Source organism: Corvus moneduloides, chromosome 14, assembly GCF_009650955.1.
Source record: "Corvus moneduloides isolate bCorMon1 chromosome 14, bCorMon1.pri, whole genome shotgun sequence".
Lineage (NCBI taxonomy): Eukaryota > Metazoa > Chordata > Aves > Passeriformes > Corvidae > Corvus > Corvus moneduloides.
Window position 1 is genome coordinate 7,559,024 of NC_045489.1, and position 15,853 is coordinate 7,574,876.

General features: G+C 45.4%; 1 long non-coding RNA gene across 1 annotated transcript; it reads left to right on the plus strand.

Moving 5' to 3' along the window:
- Positions 1-1,234: 1,234 nt before the first annotated feature.
- LOC116451076 lies at positions 1,235-14,536 on the plus strand. The gene is made up of 3 exons (XR_004243083.1): positions 1,235-8,475; positions 10,011-10,077; positions 11,249-14,536. It is a non-coding gene; the product is annotated as an uncharacterized LOC116451076 (long non-coding RNA).
- Positions 14,537-15,853: the final 1,317 nt, after the last annotated feature.

Below are 15,853 nucleotides of genomic sequence, written 5' to 3' on the forward strand. Positions count from 1 at the left end.
CATAGTGTATTCATGGCTCTCCTCTTTTGGGCCCTGCACTGAGACAGCAGAGTGGTTTTAATGAGAACACAGAAGTTAAAATGGGCTTTTTACTTTTAAAAATTAGTGGCAGACTATGGCTGTTCAGGTTGCTATTTTAACTGCTCCAGATGTCAAGCATGGCTCAGCCAAGATCAATGTGTAATCCAATGGAAATACTATTAATTTCAGAGGAATGTGGTCAATATTTAAATATTTTGGATCTTTTAAATATGTAGCCAGTGGTAGTGGTCTAACTGGGCTTATTAACTCTGCATTTGGAGCAGTGATTCTATTAGCATGAATTAATGTATATTAACATTATTGAATTTCATTTATTTTAGCATGAGGGTTAATGATACTGGTTATTTTAGATACTCTCTGAGGCTGTACTGAGTTGGGAGCTGTTGGTTTAAGGCCTCATCCCACAAGCTTTTGTCCTTCCAGTTCCTCTTTAAGCTCTGACTTAGCTCCAAGCCTGCAGAGTGGCTCCCACTGACTCCAGCAGCAGTCGGATTGAGCCTGTTCCGGTCCTGCTTCATCCAGCCCCAGCGGCTTCAGCTTCAACTACAGAGAGGCTTTGCATGTCCCTCCATGGCCAGGGTGGATTTAACCCCTGGAGCACACTAGTCGCCACTGAAATATCCCCTCTGCTCTACCGTCACATCACAGTGGGAGTCAATCTTGGCTCTTACACCCAACTGCAGTGAGTGGGTTGGACCTGGTCTATATATTAAATTCTGTTTCTAAATTAAGCTCAGGTAGACCCATTTCCCCCCGTCCTCTCTGACTTTTATGCCTATTAAATATATAAGGCACTTAGAAGGCAAAGGGTTTGTAATGAGGAACAGTCTTTTTGAATGTTTTGTTAAAGGTATGGAAAATATGGAAAGCTTTGAGAGAAAATTTCTTTCCTTTAAATCAGATTGAAGAACAACCTAAAATAACAGTTGGAGAATGAGCTGCATCTTACAGAGCTAGAAATGGACCCATTTTTCAGCAAAACACAAAGTTCATAACTCTTCATTTTCTTAACAAAATATCTGTTTTCAATAGCTGTTGAAATATTATGCTTGTAGAGGTCACACATTCTTAGTGAAAGACGTATCTTTTTTTGGTTAAAAATATTTTTAAAAGCCAAGTGATTCCCCTTTAAAAAAATTGTTTTAAATCACTGGTGAAATTACAGAAAAGTTGCACAAGAAGAAAATTACGATCAGCCCAGATATAATTTTTTTAAAAGTAGGCACTCAGAAAAAAAAAACCAAAACCAAAAAAAACCCCAGAATGCCACAGATTTCAGTCTGCATCAGAGAATGCTCTCATTAAAAGGAAACCTTCAGTTCCTTTGTCTGAAGAAACCTCTCGCTTTGTTCATGTTTAAGAGAAATGGTTCTAGTTACTGAGAGAGTGTTTGCCTTGCTCAAAAAAAATGTTTGTGTGGGAGATGTTTTACATTTGAGTGACGCCAGAGAGCCAAAATGTGAAGCTATATTGGCAGCAGTGACCACAGGCTGATGTAGCTGGAAAAATTCAGCTGAAAGCCTTTGGGGAAAGGGGAGGATTCCCCCTCCCTGTCCAGGCAAATGGGTTGTCTGGATAAGGCCAAGCTCTTTCTGGGTGGGAAAAATCCGGGTCAGGCAATGTCCAGGGCTGGAGTACCCTCTTGCCATCGCCCTGGCTGAGGGCACATCTGGGCTGCACGTCTGGGGCTGTGCACACCTGCCCACCTGCAGCTCTGTGCTATTTCTGCCTGCATGCACTAGATGGCATTGCCAACTTGGCTACAGGGACTGTGGGCTCCCAGTGGGCTTCCACGGGGAGTATGAGCAGTGCTGTTGATGATAATTTGTGATTTTTTTAAAGTTCTCTGTATTAGGGAGAGCATGATACAGCTGCCATATCTGGCATGGACAGCTCAGGGTGCTGGTGCCTGGGCATCACAGAGCTGGTGCCACAGCAGGTGTGACTGAAGCCCACATTGTACTTGTGCTGAGCAGCTGAGGTCCAGCCTGGGGCCCTTCTTTTGGGCACTGGCTGAGCACACAGAAAGAAATGGTCTTTGTTGTTGCCAACAACCCCTACAAGTGAGGTGGACAAATATGAGAAAGGCTAGGTCAGTGGGATCTGAATGAGAAACCTGAATACCAGAGACATCAGGAGTTCAGCTGAATCAAGCACCTCTTGATTCCCCATTCAGGTGGTTTATTCCCTTTTGTTGTCTTCAGTCAGAGCCTTGCCCCCGTCCCAGTTTCTCCCCTGGTTGTGCATGCTGGGCTGGGATCACTAACACTGAAGCTGAACAGAAAGCTGTGGGGAGAGGGTGCATCTGAGGGGTTGTGACCTGGCTCCTTGTCTATAGCAGCTGGGACTGAATGCCTGAAAAACATGAAAGCATACCAAAAATGGGGGAATTATAATCTGGAGAGCCTTCCTAAACTGTCACTTGCTCCTTGAACTCTGAGCTGCTTTGTAAAGGCCAAAGGTACATTGCTGGGGTTTTTTTTATCCCTACATCCATTTGCAGAGAGTAAACCAAGTCAATAAAATCAAGAAGGAGTGCCTGTGTTGGATCTGCAATAGAGTCATATCCCTGAAAGCAGGAAACCCACCCCAGGGTAGGTTCTGCAGGGCACTGTTCAGCTCTGGAATGCTGAACAGTGTGGGAACAAGCAGCCAGGGTTGCTTGGTGCTCCTCTTGGGTGTTTGTGCTCCAAGACTGTGAGCACCTCCTGTCTGCCAGTGTCAGCCCCAAGGCTTCACTGGGACAAATGTGCCATTGTTTGTTATCCTGCCCTGCAGTTTCTCTTGAAAACTAAATCCTGAGTAGCATTCAAGTAAAACAGAGTTCCTGATTTCCCAGATGGCAGCCAGTGAGGAACACGCTCCCCTAGAAACGTCTGCCGTCTCTATCTTGTGTCCTCAGGTGGGTTGATGGCTTGTTTTTCATTGAGAGTTCCCCTCGGTTGCCTGGGGTGTCCTTCAGGGCACTGGGGTGTGGCTGCCAACAGATCTAATGATCAGCAAAAGCATTATTTGTGTTGTGTTAACATCTCAAAGTATGTGACCTTCCATGCTGCTTGGCTACATGATCAGTGTTGGCACTGCAGAAATGCTCATGAAAAATGTTCAGGATAAATCTCCCCCTGGATCCTACTGGTTCCTCTAAAAACTGGTGATGTGGGAGACTTCATGATGCAACACTTCTCTGACAGAATACTTCTCTCTGCATGTAATTAAGAGTTTGTTTGTGGGGAGAGCTGCTCACACACCACTTTGGGCATTCAAGTTTCCATGGAGAGGGACCTGGCTGCCTTTCCTGCCTGGTAGATGCAAGGCTTGGAGTAGAGCTGCTCTTAGAAAATGAAGCATTTGTGCTCAGTTGAGCTTCCTGGAAGGAAGACTTGGCCCAAGTGTGTTGTTTGGGCCATCACAGGACTGTCAGTCAGCAATTCTTGGTTTCATGCCTCGTTTTGTAAGAGATATTTTGTAGGATCTTTGGCAAGTCTCTTCTCTATCTTTTACCCCCTCGGAGATACAGACATAAAACATAAAGAACTAAGATAGCTGTGAGCTGGAAGAGCTGCTGCTGGACTCTCTACTCCCATTAACCCCCAATTTACTGCCCTGCACCAATGGCCCCATCAGTGCCATACGTTGACATTTCTGATGGATTATGGCCATTCTCCTGTCAATGTAAGCAACCCTTGTGTGCACGGTCTCCTGCGTGGGATGCTGAGCAAAAATTTGGTGGCTCATACTTTAACAGTGAGCTGAATTTAAGTTTTGTTTCTCTTTTAGGCAAACATTGTTTTAGAAGCCAGAAATTCTGCCATCATAATGTACATAAATTTACTGTCATCAACCCTTTTGACTAACCTGAAATGCAACTCACTTTTTGGTATTCCTGCAGACCTGTGTGATGGGACACATTGAGAGAACAATCTGTATCAGTGACTGTGAGGTGGACAGGAAACACGTGTTTTTACTGCTCACATAGGAAAGAAATCTCATTCGATTTATGTGATCTCAAGCCAATTATGTCCCCTGTGCAAAACCCAGGCCTCCAGCAGCGCAGTCTGTATCTTTAAGACAACAAAAATAAACCAGCAGCATCTGTAATGTCCTTCTTAATGGGATGAATTAGGAAGAATGTGTATGGACACAATCCTAGAGACTACTCTAAGTGATTGGAGAAGGAGGGTAGGAGAGCATGTCGTTCTTCAGCTTTATCAAAGGAGCTGCTTATGCACATGCATTACTTGGAATGCCAGTCTCCAAACATTCTGATTACTCCGAGTGGTGTTCATCTGCCAGGTAAATAACAAGTGAGATACTCATATTTACAATTGAAATTGCCTGAGTGTTCAGCTGGCCCTCACCTTTCCAGGCTGGACTTTCATTGCATGTTACTCATCGTCAGTGGCTTGAGAAAATCTCTTGACAAGACTCGCCTTGGAGCTGGCAGGACCATATGTGACTTCATTTGGAAAAGCAGGTTAGAAACTTCTCCCAAAGGTCTGACCCTAAGCTTCCTCTTTAATTCAGACAATTCCCAGTAAGGTCTTTCCCAGTCAGAACCACTGTTTAGGAATAGTAGCACAGGCTTATTTATACTGATTTTTAGTGATCCATTACATTTCTGATGTTCTGAAAGGGTATAAAACTGCATCATTCTTAGAAGATAAAAAAAACTTCAGTGCTTTGCTATGGAGATGATTTTGTGTTGAGGGGTAGTGTCCATTTGCTGCTAAACAACATCCCCCTCCATCGCTCCCACCCTTATAGGCAGGGTGTCTGAATGGAGGAGCTAGAGCAGATCTGTGCCCTTCTGGTACTAAAATTAAAGAGAAAAGAAGTCTGATCACAAACTATTCATTTCTAAAAGCAATCTCCAAAAATGAAGTAAAAACCCCTAAATTATCGCAGTGATGAGCAAACCTGCAAGTTCAGCTTGCAAACTGGCAGTCAGAGGTTCCTGATGCCATATGCCTGGAGAAGGTATTTCTTTTTTGTGTTTTTTCACATGTATCAGTGTGAGTAACTCTGTTTTAAGTGAGAGCCACTCCATCTAAAGTTGGGGATTGATACTAGTACTTTCATAACAGAAATAATACCTAAAAGTATGTTTCAGAATATGCTCAAGACATGATCTGTCTTTCAGTGTGTGAGCTCTATCTTAGAATTACATTTAAACCTCTGCAGTTTAGAATCTAGGTGAAGGTTTGATTATCTAGGAAGAAAGAAAAAAACCGTAAAAACTTAAGCATATGATACTGAACAGAGTTTTCTCTCGATGGATTTTGTTCATAACCTCCTTGTGGAACTTAACAGAAAATTAAATCTCTGCCACTGAGTTCTTAAAGGCATTGGAAAACACTATGGTGTAGATCTTACCTTCCATCAAATTCCACTCCAGTGACTTTTAAAAAATGCAGCTGTTTCACTCATTTTGAATTCTTGCAGACTTTTCCATAGGGGATATTTCTAGTTCTGTAAACAGTTTCCCATCAACTCAGTGAGGAGGGGAAAAAAAAAAAAGAAGAAAGGCATTTTGTCTTGAGGAAAATCTTGTGTGCTCAGCTGGAGCCTTTCCTGTGAAGCCGCTCTCCCAAGGCCCAAGGAGATGCTGGAAGTTCCCGTGGCTGCTCCTGTGCTCTGTGCGCTCCAGGCTCAGAGATGCTCTCCTGGCTGCAGATAACGTGGTTGTGTTGTGCCACATGTGCAGGAGTAATGCGGGTGGATTCCCAAGGACGTTGACCAGCAAACCTTCCCCATGCCCCAAAATCACCATGTTTAAAAAAGATAGAAGAAGAATTTAAGAAGTATTGCAAGGAATACATTGAGTACTTATTTTGGCTGGTGGTATCTTTCCAGCCAAGGAAACCCTCTTTGGCTAGATTTTGATGTCGTCGCTGTGGGTGATGAATAAATGTCCCTTCTCCCTCTGACCACTGGGCATGTGTGCTTTGCTTTGAGAAGCTGGCCCTTGGGGCTGAAATTTTGTCATCTTTAGTTCTAACCCAAAATATTACAGACCAAATCCAGCCAAAAGTATTGGGTGAGGGAGAAAGACTAATGCATTGGAAGGTTTGCAGCTGGAACCATCATGGAGCTGGCTGAGCTTGGGCACAAGTCCCTGCCCCGAAAGCCCAGTCAGACTGGGACTATGCCCATGATGTTTTGCCTTTCCTCCACTTCTACCCAGGTTCCCTTTTGTCTCCACCGAAGGATTATGGCACATTGTGTGACTCTGGCAGCTCATGGTGTTCAGCTGGGGCAAGGTGAAAGTGGGGTCCAGTGGCAACAGTATGAGGAGCAGGGTATTTCCTTGTGCTTTTCCAAAATAGCTGTGTGTGATGCTGACTGTGAAGTTAAAATGAAAGATATCTTGTGCTATGGGCTTTTCCCCCCTTCTTTAAATAAATCTATAGATATGGAGGTAGGAGTGAGAGAGAAGGAGAAGCTTTTGGCCAGTGGCTTTGGGCAAACAGAAGATTGACCCCGCAGTGTTGCTTGCCGGGCAGGGAAGTTAAATGGAAACAAAATCAAATTATTAAAACAAAAATTATAGTGAAGGAGAATCATGTTTCCTGAAGGGTTTTGCTTCTCCTGGGTGTGGTGGTCTCTCTTGGCAGGACGTCAGGCTGAGCTCAGTGCCGGGTGGTCACCATGCAGCACCCTGGGACTGCATATCCCGCTTTGTTCTTGGCACGTGGGGTGGGGCTGTTTATTTAACCAGCTAACTTAGAGCCCCCAAGGACTCCAGGCTCCTGTTTATCTTTCAGAGTGTCAGCATTAGTACAGTGCTTCTTTCTTTGGGGTATTTTTATTTAGTAACTGCTAACCAGAAATACACGATTTCAAGCTTCCCTCTTGTAGATACCACAGAGACTTGGGCTTGCAGGCAAGATAACGGGCAAAGTGAAGCTTGGGGGAATGCTGAGCTCTCACCTGCAATGCCCTAGTGCAGGCACAGTTGGGTTTAACCCTCTGGGCTGGGGACGAGATTCTTGGAACATGGGGATGTTGGAAAAGACAGCTCTGAGTATTGCCAAGCTCCTTGAGGAGATGTTGTAGTTGTGTATTTTCTTCTCAGCGATTCTCATGCTGCCCCAGCTGTGCTCTGGGTTTATTTCCAGCAGGAGTGCTCAGAGGTTAGGCCTGAAAAAATGGGCATTAAATGCAATGCTGCATTTTATAAACATTAAATACAACCAGGCCTCGATGTGAGCAGTGACTCACAGGTCTAAAAAGCTGTGGGTGTCTCCTGCCTCCCAAAGCACTCACTTCCCAATGAGAGCCAAACCCCTACATGGTGCCCAGCTCTTGGTGCTCTTCACTGCAGCAATGACAGACTTCTACACTCTACCTATGGTAGGTATAGCAGCTCTGCATGCACATAGGATCCAGAAACCAGCCATAACTCCATGAAGATAACAGTGTGATGCTTCTTCATGTGTCTAAGGAACGGACTTGGAGTTTTCATTTATTTTCATAAGACAACAGTGCTTAGATAAAAAGGGAAAACTTTTAGCCCAAATGCCTGATTCCAGCCCTGTTTGACATGTGGGTTGCTATCCCAAAGAGATCAAGCTCTTCTAAATTTCATAAAAATTAGTAGCAGAATGGTGGAGAAGGGTTCAAGCTGGACCCTTGGTGGAGAAGGTTGTAGCGTAAGTCTACAGCTGTCTTCAGAAAACCCACAGGTGAAAGCTGCAGAAAACTGGGTTTCCTAAGTTTATCTGTTCACAGATCTCCTTGCTTTTCTTGTACATGTGCCTGCAAAAAGACCTACATCTATCTCTCTTTCCATTTCACACATTTTCACCTTGTCTTGAAAATGGGATGTGTTGCAGGCAGGACCCCTGCCTCTCAAAGGGACTGACTTGAGGGTGAATAAATAACAGCAGGAGAAGCTGGGGATAGCTGGAAGAAAACCTTAGGTCAAGTCTAAATATCATCGTGGATGTGCTGTACATTCCCAGACAGGGAGCAGGGTGGTGTGGAGGCATATTTGGGATTCATTTGTCTCTGAGCTGTTTAGTACCTTGTGAGATGGCACAGAAAGACTGTTAACAAAGAATCTGCTGCTATTCAGGGCAGCCTTGAGTCATTGTGGTTTAAAAAATAAATTATCATATAAATAGCTGCTTAGGAATCTCAGCCTGAAGACCACAAAATCTCACCAGTGCATAGCTTTTTTGGCTTATGTAGCACCATGTCTACTTGCGGAATATTTTGGCCGTGTGTTGTACAACCACTTCCTATTTTAAAAAGAGTATTATAGGAAAAGAATAAAGTCTATTGTCAGTGACAATTGCTGGTGGTTTCCTAGTGCCTCTCATTCCAGGAGGCTGAGCATATCATAACTGGATTTTTCCTGTCTTCGCTGAACCCGCTCCAAGATGCCACTACCTTGTGGAGACTGGTATCCCCTGCCCTGGATACCCAGAGGTGAGCAGGATCATTCCAGGTTGGTTTAAGACACTTTCTGGGTAGTTTTTGTGAAAGATTGGTGGGTTTTGAAAAGCCAGAGGAGAGTGTGGTGGTGAACAAGCTAAGAGTTATGCTCCTGCAGTTGGAAATACCACTGGGATTTTGGATATTTGGATATTGGAAATACCACCTCCACCACCTCCTCCTGCTGACTGGCATCCTGTTCTGCTGTCCCAAAGCAAGGCTGAGTATGACCCATTTGAATTTTGTGACTTTATAATGTGAAAAAGTGCCAAGGTCTTTGATATAGGCATCTCACCCTCTTGCAGTGCTGTGGATTGTTAATAACTACATCTCCATTGACTTTAATTGGAGCAGGATCAGATAGCAAGAGCGAAAATCCTCCGAAGAAAATTGTTCTGAGTGAACTCCAGCCAGTCAGCTCAGACAGAATCCATCCTTGGGTTTTCCCACTACTCTGGTTCTGGCTAATAAATTGCCTATTCATTTTAGCTCTATTTGGTTTTGTTTGCTTTGTTTGCTTATTTGTGACTTCCTTTTGGGGAAAAGAACAGGCTGGGAAGTACAGCAGTGCCGCCGGAGGTTGTGGGACAGTACACGTTGTAATGGTCCTTTCAACAGGTTTTTTTCTCAGACATTCGGCAAAAGTTTGCAGTCCCAGCACAAAATGTGAGAATGATGACTGTATCACAAAGACATTTTCCCAGCATGGCTGAGCTGTGATACGAAACAAGCTGATTTTCTCATGAGAGAGGAGTAAATCCTTGGAAGTGTTATTTTTCTAAAGTTTTATTTGAAAAGTACTAGCATGACCTTTTCTTGATGTTGCTTTTTCTTTCTCTTTTTTCTTTGTAAAAATCCTTGTAGGATTGTGATTAGCAAGATAATGAATACCATCTGCTTTTAATCAATTCCTTCCTTTTCTTCCAAACCCTCCTAGCTTCTCATATTAATGGAAACAAATTTGAATACTGGAATAGACTGTTCTGGAGAGTGCTTGGGTATTTACTAGGTGAAAAGTGAAACTGCACAGGTTTATTTCATGGGGCAGGGCATTTGACAGGTGCAATTTTTCTTCCAGATGTGTTGCATGCCTGTTTTATAAACCAAAATTTGTACTGACAGGAGATATAATTCTGTATTGGAGGGAAATTTTAAGAAGAGGAGGGTTTGAGCCCGAACTGGAGCTGCTGCCCGAGCTCTTCCAAAGAACTGGTGCTTATTTACTGCCACAGTGACACACTGAGGGATAAATGTGGTTGACTGGTAAAGCTGGGAAGCAAAGGATGCTTCCTAGGAGGAAAGCAATGCCTATGGCATTTTGAGTGTAACCCCTCTGTTAGTTTTGCAAAATACCTAAATGGGACTTGCTAACGCAGCTTTCCTCAGTGCCATGCATTCAGATCTCCACTGTATTATTTTATCTTGGAAACCAAAAAAACTTGAATCCATTTGCTGTCAAGCCTTACCTCAGATCAAGCTGGCTTTTTCCCTCTGGATAGGACTCAGTTTTATTTGTGCTTTTCTCTTAGGTTGGAATCAATCATCCTGCCCTGATTTGAATGACCACTTTACCCCTCCAAAGGTTCACATTAACAGGTACTCCCGGGATGTTTTCTTGATTGGGTTCAAGGCATTGTGTGTTCGCATCTGTCCTGCCTGATTATCAACCAGTTCTGCCAGCTAATGTTGGCTGGGAAACCTTTCCTTTCATGCATTGCTCCAAACTGGGTCCTGAGAAGAGAAATTGCTGTTTCTACCACAGACATTTGTGACAAGGTGGTCCTGGCTGGAAGTGCTGGCATTCTGCTGTGCCCTCTCATGGCATTGGATGCACAGCACAGCCAGGCAGATAGAGTGCCAGTGCTTGGGATGCCATGATCCCAGAGACCTCTTAAGAGACAGGGCAAGAGATGCCGAGAAAGACCTGAATGAGGATCCTCAGGTGCTTGGGATCTGCAACTATGAGCAATGCTGAGTGAAGATTTTGGGCCAGCACAGGTGCTGGGGTACTTGGGTTATCTGCCCATACAGTTCCTACAGGGAAGTTGGATCACCATGATATGAGTGGCTTTTGTGGATGTTTTCTTCCCTTTGTTGAAAATGTTGTTCACCTTTTCACTGAAACCCTGGATATTCATTCTGCTTCATGCAATACTTTGATATTGGGCTGGGCATGGGTGAGTGCATGCCTTCGAGCCTGGACAGCAATAGTCCCTCCAATGCCCCTCATCAGGACCATGGCCCCTGGATATTTCAAGGGGAATGGGCTTGTTTCTGTCACACAAGGTGTTCTGAGTGAGTGATGTTGCTGCTGCTAAGGGAGTCTGTGCAGGAGTCTGAATTAAAGCAGGACTTCTACCATGAGGGAACATAATGTGTACAGACGCTTTGTTCTCAATCTGGCATGGGTTCAAGCTGGGGTGCCACATTTCTGCCAGTTGCTTTTATCCTTGCAGGGCTGTTTGGTGAGAGCAGGGTAGCAGCATGTCCTGAGCACCCACAGTCCTTGGGGCTCAGGAGGTAAAGCACAGACAAAGCAACCTCTTTTCAGAAGCAGGCTGTAAACATCTTGAAACAAATTTCCAGTGAAGAGTTTTTGACTTCCCCAGCCTCTCCCCTAATCCCTTGTTACTGGAGCTTTTGGGGTGAGACATCTGAAGTTGCACAACACCACACGTGTAATGCCTCTGATTAACTCACACAATTGTGGGAGCTAAAGCCTGCTGCTACTAAACAACGCACCCTTGTTTCCTTTCTCTCTTTACAGGGCCATGCTGGTGTAACATCTTACATTTCCCCAGGATGTGGAGCCTGAAGTAAGTGAGCGTGGGCTGGGTTGGAGCCAGGAAACCGTCTGAGGCAGGGATGCAGATATTGCCGGAGTGTTCCTACAGGTGCCTGATTGTTCTTCTCCAAAGAGGGGATGGGGGATGCTTTGCTGCATGCTTTGCCATGTCTTGGAGAGCCTTCCTGAACAGGGGGACTGAATGAGCTAAACCTTCCTCCTGGAGCCATCCCTGGGAATCCAAGGTGGATAGAATAGCAGGGACAATAAGAGTTGATCCTGTTTGCCCCCAAGAGTGTGCAGCATGTGCTTTGCCTGCATGTTGGGACTTCAGAGAGGCTCTGGTTATGGTTTGGAGAGGACACTTTTGGGATGCCTCAGGAAAATGCCACCTTCTGGCTTGGTGCTGAAAACATGAATATGAAAGCACTGCACGGTAAAGGGAAGATCATGAGTGTCAAAAGCTCCACATCTGATTCCTGCATGGAAGATCCTCCCTGCACTTCCCATTGGCACCCACCTACTGCCAGCCAGCCTGCAGCCATGTGAAGGTCAGGTAAAAATAACAGCTTTTTTTGCAAGGCTGACTAAATGAAGGAAAGGGGTAGGGGAAGAAGGGAGATAAATGGCTGTGGTTTGCCAAAACCCCTACATCTGGCACATACAGATTGCTAACAGGGGCAAGCAGAGGCAGCAGTGGCTAAGAAAAAGAGTCCTTACTCTTAGCAGCCATTTCACATGCACAGACTTAAAAAAGCCTTCCTTGCTGCCCGACTCTGCTGCAGCAGGGTGGGTGTGGAGCTTGGAGATTGTTCAAATTCTGCATTTCTGGCCCCGCAGAGGCTGCTCTGGCTCACAGCGATGTCACCGTGAGGGAATGCGCTTCCCCTGCGCTGGGACATCTCTGGCCAACACCAGATACCCTTCCTTCCTGCCTGCTCCCATGGTGGGGATTATTGCTTTTGGCTTCTCCTGGCTTTGAAAGGCATCCAAAGAGCTCAGCTTTTGCAAGCTGAGAGCAGAGACAGAAAGCCTCTCCCTGCCTCACCTGTTTGTGGTTATTCAGCTCCCTCCCTTCACGCTTTGGCACAATAATGGACTGAAAGTAAAACAAGAGGCAAGTTCTCCTCCCGGCTCAGAGCACTGAATGAAACCCAGCCAGCGGGGCCTATTGAGACAGCATCAAGACAAATGTCAACTTTAACACAAAGAGGCTTAAATGACTGACACAGAAAGGAATAATCTCAGATCTGTTTTCCAGGCTGCTCCCCAGCATAGTTATGCTGCAGACGGAGACAATTTTCAGTTCCCCAGGGAGATTGTATAGCCAAAAAAAGATACTTGGTGGTGATACGCTATAAGACTAGGTCATGAGAATGGATGTTTGGAATAATGACAGAATTCATTATAGACAAACTAAATTAACAGAGTGTGTTGAGAAACATATGGGGAGGAAATTGCCACTGAAGCCCTGCAAAGTGTAGCTTTACTTCTCATTGTGCTGGGTTCTCCCAAGGCCTCCATGAAACAGGACAGGGGGTTATAGAAGTCATTTTGTGGCAACTCTCTGAATCTGTTGCCTTTTTTGCAGGATGGCTATTTGCCTTTGAATCTTCTGAAAAAGTAAAAGTAATTAAGGCTCAGGAAGAATGGGATTCAAATGAAAATATTCTCCCCAGAAGCAAGAAGAAAATAATGTTGTAGTTGGTGTCTTCTTGACCTTGCTCAGAACTTAGCAGTGAAGTGGCTGCAGTGTGGGGGCTGCACTCACCCATGCCAGGCACCAAGAGCACCCTTCCTTGCCCCTGCACTGCATTTGCCTTATCAGGCACTGAGAGCATCCTCATCGCCCCAGTGGCACCTCCCTAAGCAGCCACTAGTCCAGCTGCCTCTGGCTTCGAAGAGCTTTGATCCCATTGTAGACCCTTTGGGGAATGTGCTCAGCCTCTTGCCAGAGGCTTCACATCCTGGGCTGCCAGAAGGAGCTGAGGAGCTCCCCAGGAGACCCTGAGGTAATTGTGCAGGATTAAAGAACCATTGGTCCTTTCATTGGGATTAATGGATCCTCAGTCAGTGTCCTCCCCAGGACCTCCATTGCCTGCAGAACTTACCAAAAAGTGGAGTTGCCTTTCGCAATTATCAATTCAAAGCTATCTGGTAAGAGCTGGAAGCTTCAGGAAAAGTCACTGTATCTGAGCAGGCAGTGGCCCCGTGGTGCTTTTGGGTGGCAAATTGCTGAGCAGAGACTTGGAGCCATGGCCGTGGGCTTCCAGCAGGGAAACAGATCTTGGCTTGGTGCCAGATATCCATGCCCCATGGAAATCTGTGTTTCTTGTTTTCTGAAATATGAAAACTTGTGTTTCTGAAATATGTTACTCTGTAGAAGAGACTGCAGGACTATAGCAAAGAACTTTTAAAGTCAATGAAACAATTAACAGCTGGAGTATAACAGGAGAGTGTTTAGTAGAAAAAAATCACCCTGGAGAAACTCAAGATGAATGACTGAATAAGAAGAAATTTAGGGAGTTTTGCTTTTTATATTCATATTTATATTTATTCACACATGTGTATGTAACACCTATATACATGCTTATACATGCCTGAGAAGTAATGAGAGAATGTCACAAATCCAGAGCAGTGTGGCACAAGGAAAGGCAGGAGGATGCTCTGCAAGCTAGTGCTAGTTAGCCTGGCATATGACCCATGCTAAGCAATGGCAAATGTGGCCCCAAATTCAATTAGTAAAGAATTAAAGGATTGAATTTAATTAATGTGGAGCACTATGGAAATAGTCCTTTTATTCAAAAGAAACCTACTTTTATTCTTTCTCTCCCCAGGATCTGTAAGTCAAGCTGACAGTGAGGCATGACATGTTTTGAAAGATGTTTAGCTTAATATTTCAGGAGGTCCCAGTGGTAGGACACAGCAAAGAGCTTAAGAACAAGGTAAATGAGTAACCTCAAACAGGAGCTTAAGAAGCATCTACTGCAATAGCCTCCCTGGGTCTGGAAGAGAAGAACTGCAGTTCAAAAAAACGTACTGTTAGGTTTACTGTTGGGGCCCTCCCTCCGCCATGTGGTCCTGGGGGAGGGGCCCTGGGGGGGAGACACAGGGTTTCCCTAGCCCCTGGTCAGCCTCCTTTGCCATTGGTTGGTTTGTGTTTCCTGGTGCAGGCAGGGACCCTCGGTCCTGTGGTTGAGAGTTCCTCGGCAGAGCCCGGCCATGTAGCTGGAGAAATAAACATCTCTCTGAAACATCTACCAAGAATCTGTCCATATATATTTCTTTTCCACGGGACTCCTTGTTTGGTACATCGTGTTACAGTATCCCCACTGCAACATAAATGGTAGAGATGCTAGCATTGGATTCCTCTTCTTGTTTTTGTTTTGCTATTCCATATCTAAACTATGGAGGAACCATGGGAAGACTCTTGGCTCTCAGAGCCGCATATGGACATTTATCTTAAACTTGAAAAGATTCTTGAAAAATGATTTGTAAATTTTAGCTTAATTCAAGCTCAAAGAGAACTGAAACACTTCCTGGCATGGTTGTTTAAGAACTTTTTCTATGTTTCTTGGGATTTAATTCTTGCCAAAGACTTTTGGAACACCATTTGGACACAGTTAATTTTTGAGTCAAAATATATGCCGATGGAAGAATATTTTCATGAATATTATTTAATTACTGAGACTGTTGAGCAATGTCAGCTGTGTCCTGGCGAAGGGAACCCTGCCTCAGGGACCATGCGACCCAGGCCACGTGCACTGAGCGCTCTGCGAGCAGCAGCGAGGCAGTTCCTGCGCGTGGGCGGGGCCATGCGAGCTGCAGCATCGGCAGCAGAGTGAGGCGCGACCCGGCGGTGCCCGCCCGGCCCCATGCAGCGCATGGTGGAGCGAGCCCTGTGAACGCCCGACCAAGAGGGGCGGTGCACGGGCGGCAGCTGGTGGCGGTGGCGGTGGTGGTGGAGCGGAGCCGCACCCAGCCAAAATGCGCGCTGGAGCAGGGCGCGGGGGGGCCGCCACTTGGGGGCCCGGCCGAGACAGGGAGGCAGCGCCTGGCAGCAGCAGCAAAGCTGAGACCAGAGGAGGCGACGCACGAACAACTGAGTGGTGCGGCCCGGCCCAGCCCACGTGGCCCAGAATGCGACCCCGGGAAGAGCATGCAGGCACTAGCAGCTCCAGCGGCCCTGGCAGCACTAGCAGCCCTGGCAATTCCAACGTGGGAGCAAGTGAAAGAGAAAGCAAGAACGCAGCGAGACAGAAAACAGCAGCAACTCGGAAAAAGGAAAAAATCACTGCAGCTAAGGTTTTAGGAATAGTAAAATGGTATAATGTTAAACAAAATTATGGTTTTATAACAAGACGTGACAACCAGCAAGACATATTCGTGCATAGAACTGCTATTAAAAAGAATAACCCTGAAAAATGCATCCCAAGCTTGGGAGATGGAGAGGTGGTAGAATTCAAAATTATACAAGGTAGAAAAGGGTTACAAGCATCGCAGGACACTGGGCCTGATGGTGTTCCTGTAAAAGGCAGTATATATGCTAAAAATTGTAGTCATGTTAGACAATATCTCCATTGTAGG